We start from the raw sequence: 7162 nt of genomic DNA, 5'->3' as shown, positions 1-7162 counted from the left end.
TGGTTTTCCACTGATTGCATGTATTAACTGTTGTTTGATTACCAGCATGTGTTGAATTCATCGGGAAAGGACATGAAAACAGATTGCCGTCGGTGATGAAGAGTCCCATTTGGGGATGTTGTGATCCTCAAGCTCTTCACACAATGAAATCCCAGAAAGCCCTTTTATTTTTATTTTTATTTTTATTTTATTTTGTTTATATTCCTCTCTTTAAAATTTTTTTAATCTGGGCTTGATTACTATGAGTGAGAGTGAGTATGCTTTTCTTAAATTTTCGTAATCATCAGTGAGACTGATGGCGTTGTTTTGGCCTTCAATCAATTGCTGAATCCTTCTCCTCCTTACATGATTTTAATTTTGTTTTCTAAATTGACAACCCATGTTATATTATATTATATATATATATATATATCTATTATAACTACTGCAATTAACGGCCAGAAATTGACCTCCACCAGCCACCACATGTGCATCCCTCAATTAACACACCATAAAAACTCCAATCAATAACCCATTGAACATCAAGTTGATTTGGGTATGAAAGAGGATCCGTTTGAAAAGCCTAATCAGCTCTCAATCCGTGGAAACCGATCCGAACCAATCCGTCACTTCACGGATCGATTTGGTTCGGATTGAAGGCCCCCATAGATCGGTTTGGTTTCAATTTTCACCAATCCGTGGGGACCGGTTCGGCTTGATCTTTACCCCCAAACCGAACCGATCCGAACCATGATCAGCCCTACCATTATCTGCAACTGAGTATTTAAGCTAGATTCTTCTAGAGTGTCGATATGCACTATCCGGATCAAATCTTCATCCGAAGAGGATGCCGCCGTGGCTAGTTTATCTGTTTCAGAATTCTCTTCTCTTGGTACTTGGTGAAATTCAATTTGATCAAATTCATGGGTAGCACTTTCAACAGCCTCCTTATATGCCTTCATTCTTTCTTCTTTTAGCTGATATTTTCCTGTCACTTGATGCACAATGAGTTATCAGTTACTAATTTTTTTAAAAATTTTTACCTGAAGCTGGCTTGCCAATCGAAGTCCAGTAAGCAAGGCCTCATATTCGGCTTCATTGTTAGTGGCAAGAAAATTCAAACAGATTGATTGCTGCAACTTGGTTCCTTCTAGGGTTGTGATAATGATACTGGCTCCTGCACTGGTTAGGTTCGAGGAACCATCTCCCGTAGCTTCCATTGTGGGTAGAGAAGCTCTGGCTCTTCAGGCTGATCTTTGTATTCTAGGAAGAAATTAGCCATGGCATGTCCCTTATACGACACCTTTGGTTCATAAGCTATATTGAAATAACTGAGTTCGATTGCCTATTTGGTAATTCTCCCAAACAGGTCTGGCTTGGAAAGGATGGCTGGCATAAGGTATTAGTGAGGACCACAATACGGTAAGACTCGAAGTAGTGTCTGAGCTTTCTTTTCGCATATACTAGGGCTAGTATGATCTTTTCTACTTTGCTATATCTTGTTTCAGCTTCTATTATTGTCTTACTTGTGTAGAACACTGGATGCTGATTCCTTCCTTCCTCTCGGATCAACACAGCACTTGTGGCGATGCCGGAGATTGCTAAATACATTATGAAGGTTTTGTTAGGCTTCGGGGCAGATAAAATTGGGGGTTTAGTCATATAGTACTTTAATTGACTAATAGCTTCTTGCTGCCGAGGTCCCCATATATCTTTATTCTTTGACCTTATAGTATCGAAAAAAGGTTTGCATTTATCATACAATCGGGATATGAAGCGGTTGAAGGCTGCTATTCTGCCGGTTAGAACCTGTACCTCCCAAAGAGTTTTTGGCTCTTAATTCTGTATGAAGGCCTGAGCTTAAGCTGGGCTTACTTCTATTCCTCTCTTATAAGGGTTCAACCTCATATTGTATTTTCTCAAAGTGTCAAACACTTCTTGGAGGTGCTTGGGGTGATCTTCCTTCCTCTAACTTTTAACAACCATATCGTCGATGTAAGCTTTGACTGTCTTACCCAGCATCTCATTGAAGATCTTGTCAACGAGATGTTGGTAAGTAGCTCCAGCATTTTTAAGTCCGAAGGGCATAACTTTGTAATAATAAGTTCCCTTTTCGGTGATGAAGGATATTTTTTCTTCATCCTCGGGATTCATGGGAATTTGGTTGTATCCGGAATATGCATCGAGGAATGTGAGTCTCTCATAGCCTGTGGTCGCATCCACCATTTGATCTATCTTTGGTAAAGGAAAACTGTCTTTAGGACAGGCCTTATTAAGGTTGATGAAATCTATGCAAACTCTCAACTTTCCATTCTTCTTTTGGACCACCACTACGTTTGAGAACCCCTGAGGGTAATGTACTTCCCGGATGAAGCCCGCCTGAAGCAACTTGTCTACTTCTTCAGCAATGATTTGATTTCTTTTAGGAGCGAATCTTCTATGTTTTTGTTTGACTAGTCTGAATGAAAGGTCCACCCTTAGACTATGGCATGAGACCGAATGGTTGATTCCTGGCATGTTCGAATGGATCCAAGCAAACGTATATGAATTTCTTCAAATAACATCAACTAACACCTCCCTCTCTTCGGCTGTAGGGGAGGAATCCATATAAGTGACTTTCTGTAGGTTACCAAGGATAACTTCGACATCTTCAAGAGATTCCTCAATGGGTTTTGTTACTTCAGCTTCTGCATCTGCTTCCAAATACTTGGCAAAGGACTTTATAATTTCTATTTAGTAATACCTTTAAGGGCTATATCTGACTTGGATATCTTAACCCGTTTCTTTGCTTCATTCAATGTCAACATGTAACACTCTTTTGCAGCAACTAAATCTCCCCAAAGGTTAATGAGTTCTTTTCCATCTGGAGATAAGCATTGTATCACCTGATGAAGAGTAGATGGTACTCCATTAATTTGGTGAATCCAACCTCTTCCCATAATGAGATTGTAGGAAGGATGAATTTCTGTCAGAACAAAGTTTTCTTTCAGTGTCCTCTTCGCCGCAGTGAATGACAAGTCGATTATCCCAATAGGGTCTACCTTTGTTCCATCAAACCCCATCAAAGGACTGGAGGTGGCTCGAATTAATGATGATGGGATCTCTAACTGCTCAAAGACTACCTTTGTTATAATATTGGCGTTGCTGCCAAGGTCTACTAATAATCTTTTAATCATGCAATTTGTTACCAGAAGACTAATGACGAATGGATCTTCATGGGGAAGTTGCACTCTTGATATATCTCCGTCTCCAAATCCAATACTGATGCTCCTTGAAATGATGGTATGTACCGAGGATAACTTCCTTAGCTTATGGATAGCCCTCAACTTGGAGCGGTACACCTCTTCTGACTCTTGGTCTTCCTCCGACTTTCCATGTATTGCATAAATGACCTTCACTTGATTTCCTTCTACTTTCCGAGGATTAACTTCATTCGGCCTTGCTTGCTCCCTCGGCCCGAGATAGTCTGCTAGGTCTCCTCTAGCTATCATATTTTCCACCTGTTGCCTAAAGGATCTGCAATCATTAGTTGTATGCCCATAATCCCTATGGTAGACGCAGTGTTTGCTTTTGTCCCTCTGCTCCAGGGGTTGCCTTATTGGTTGAGGTGTTGTGAACCTTACTTTGTTCTCTTAGAATAACTGAGCCAATGTGGTACGAAGAGGTGTTAACCTTTCCTCGGTCTTCTGCCTTTTCTCAGGTATTTGGGCGATTGGTGCTGAGGTATATTGGCTTTTTTGACTTTTTGAACTCAAAGCTTTTTCCCGAGGCTTACTTTTTACCGTGACGAGGGTGGCATGTTGTGCTCGGTGGGCTACATTCTCTTAAAGTCGAATGTAAATTTGTGCCCTAGCATTGAGAGTCTGCATGTCCGAAGGGAAATATTTGACTAAAGAGGTATGGAACTTAGTCCCTTGGATCATACCGATCTTGAATGTTTCTATAGTAATCTCAGGGTGACAATCTGCTATCTCCGAAGCCTCCATGTTGTACCTGGACAGGAAATCCTGTAACGTTTCTCCTCTCTTCTGTCTTATAGTAAAGAGACTAGCGATAGTCTTTTTCTACTTCTTATTACCGCAGTATTAAGCTAGGAATATGGCGCACAGAGTTTCGTAGTTTGGGATGGACTTGTGCGGCCTATTCTTGAACCATTCCGGTGCAGCTCCTGTCAGACTAGTTGGGAAAACTTTGCACATGAATGCGTCATTGTGGTTATCCAGAGCCATCTTCTGAGAGTAGTGATAGAGGTGATGGGAAGGATCTCTCGTACTATTGAACTGAGTAAAGGCCGGCACTGTAATTTTTTAGGTCTGTTGATATAGTATATCTGATCAGTAAATGGGGTCTTTACCAGAGAAACCTTATGCTCCCTGGCCATCTCAGCGGGTGTCTGAATCCTCAAGAGCTTCTTTTCATCAAAGGCTTCTTGGATATCACTATCTTGAACGCTATTTGTCCATACTGTGAGTTTGCGGCTGGATTCAGCCTGTTCGTCTTGTGCGTGATAAGGGTGGTTGTCCGAAGCTACTGCCTCAGTTCTCATCCTCTGCTCCTACCAAATCTCGTTGGCTTGAGCTTCGTCAACAGTAGGAATATTGTGGTTGGGAGGAGCTCTTGCGACATTGCCTGGTGGAGGTTGTGGTGCTATCTGTGCCATGGCTGTCTGGAGAGCATTATTTCTCCGCTAAAGCAATACAATTTGAGCTGTACCGATCTCGTTTGCTTGACGAAGGGTCTCGAACTGTTACAAGAACTCTTCTCGTATCTTTTGCATTAGTTCCATCTGTTGATCAGTTGTGGCTGGGGCTCCTCCGATTGACATCTCGGATCGTACGTAGTAGCATAAAAGATTTCAAATCACTCGAGGGGGTATATTTCTATACGTTTCCCACAGACAGCACGAAAGTGTAGGTGCAAATAATTCGTTTAACTAAAAAGCTAAAAGAATAAATACAACTCACTCAAATGAAGAACAAGTAATAACAAGAACAATTTAGAGAAAAGCTTATAATGCTCGATACCCTTTATTAAAGGTCTAAGCCTCTATTTATATACAAAAAGATGGTAAAATTATAGTAGGATTCACTATGCTTGTCCTCCAATTCATTCCATATATAACTTTTTACCTACAAAGTTTTTTCCTTCTATAATTATTTCCACGCAAGACTTTTCCCACGCAGAACTTCCTTATATGAAGGATCCTTTGATAAGTAGGACTTGATTAATCTGAACTAGACTTGGATTATAATGTAAATGGGTCGGATGGGTTTTCTAGCAGGCCAAGAGGGTAATGTTAATAACCTTGGATCGATATTGACTTTACTTAGGCTTGATCTAGATTGGGTTTTGATGGGCTATTGGAAAACTAATGAGGTAATACCTTATTTTAATGATGTGGATGATTCTTATTAAAGGAGGATTTTTCCTTCCACAGATGTGTAAAATTGTATTAACTAGGCCCCAAATGGTCGTCGGATTTAAGGTTATGGATAGTTAATCAATCTCGCCTCGGTAAAGTTGATTAGCAGTTTTCGGTGTGAGTTGCGTAGGTTTGCGATCGAAGTCGAGATCTCATTGTAGTATGCAAGTTTTATTTGAGATATTGTACTTTGACCAAAATTTATAATTCCCCAGTATATGATCCCAAATTCATTATTTCCCATTCATTGGTTGTTTGACTTAAGGGAGTCCAAAGTAGGTGTTTTAGGCATTTCTTATTAAGCCGTTATGCTCACCCCTTATTTTTAACATTTTCAGGAATGGAAAAGAAGTGATAGAGGACCCCCAAGTCCACCCTTATGCCTTTGAGAAGATCAGATTTATTTTGTGGATGTAATACATAGACTTTATGCATATATTACTTTTAAATGTGTATAAGATAACTAGTAACTATGATGTAATTTGATAATTTAGGTATAATTGATGGCCATTTATATGCATTGTGGAGAGAAATGGTTTTGAGGCTTATAACCCTTCTTTTGTAGTTTAAACATGATTTATACTCCTTCTTCAAGTTTTGAAGCTATGTAATGATGTAAAACGATGATAATGATCTATTCTATGATGTTTGTAAGGTGCACTCCTTGGTTATGCATGTTTTTCATCTATATGTTCATGTTTGGGGAAATTTTTTGGTGCAAGATTGAACCTTAGGATGGTTTCTCTAGCTCACCAGTAGATTCACGTAGCCAAATCGACTATTTCCGGTCATTCGGGGTCATTTGAGTTCATTTGGACACCCCACGATCAATCTGAACCATGCGAATTAATTTGTGGGTGCTAATTTTCACTATTCACCAAAATGCTTGTCAAAACAGGCCTCGGGCATTCAAACGCACCCCCAATTCTAAACAATTTCAATTTTTGTCTCTGAAATTAAAACAGCCATAACTTCTTCGTTTTAAATCCAAATTTTGTTTGTTCTTGAGTCCAAACTGACCGACTTAAAGTAAACTTTCCAATGATATCAACCCCATCCCCAGATTCCAATCACACTGAGAGCTATAGTTATTTTAGTGATGTAGTATAGGGAAAATCCTTTAAACCGAGAGTGGGTATTTATGGAAAACCTTAGCTATGACCATTAGAAACTTATGGGATGGGTTTAATTGGTCAATGTGATACTAGAGAGCCCCATTTGACTACTTAGATTCAACTCATCCTCCATATTTGCCTTAAAATGACCATTTTACCCTTGTGTCCTCGGGTTAAGATAAGGACCCAGTTAGTGTTTCAGAGCCACGGATTTGGGTCGTTACAATTTATTTACCAAAAATAAAGTCCATGTTTGCTCTGATACCACATGTAAGTAATTTTAACAAGTTAAAATTCATAGCTCCAATGTATAAACCTTGTTAAGAGACATACCATCATGTTTAGAAGCTTGTTTGAGATTAATTATTGTAAAAAACGTTCTCCAACAATCTTTATCTTTTATGCAAAACGATGGATTCTAGACTTTCTTTCACATATTATAGAGGGTTAGGATTGTTTCTTATCAGAGAGAGAGATGTTAATTCCATCAACTGACACATCTCTAACACATAACCGTTGAATTTAAAGTAGTTATATAATACAAGGCATCTCTATACTATATAATGCATTATATCTCTTAAATTTGGACAATCATAAAATCATTTAAATCAAAGTGGTTAAAATTAATGATTATTATTAGGCCACA

This window comes from Cornus florida, unplaced genomic scaffold, assembly GCF_030987335.1.
Source record: "Cornus florida cultivar Cherokee Brave unplaced genomic scaffold, ASM3098733v1 CherokeeBrave_3.0.0_Hap2_Chr11, whole genome shotgun sequence".
NCBI lineage: Eukaryota > Viridiplantae > Streptophyta > Magnoliopsida > Cornales > Cornaceae > Cornus > Cornus florida.
The sequence above is the reverse complement of the archived record's forward strand: the minus strand, read 5'-3'. Positions refer to the sequence as shown.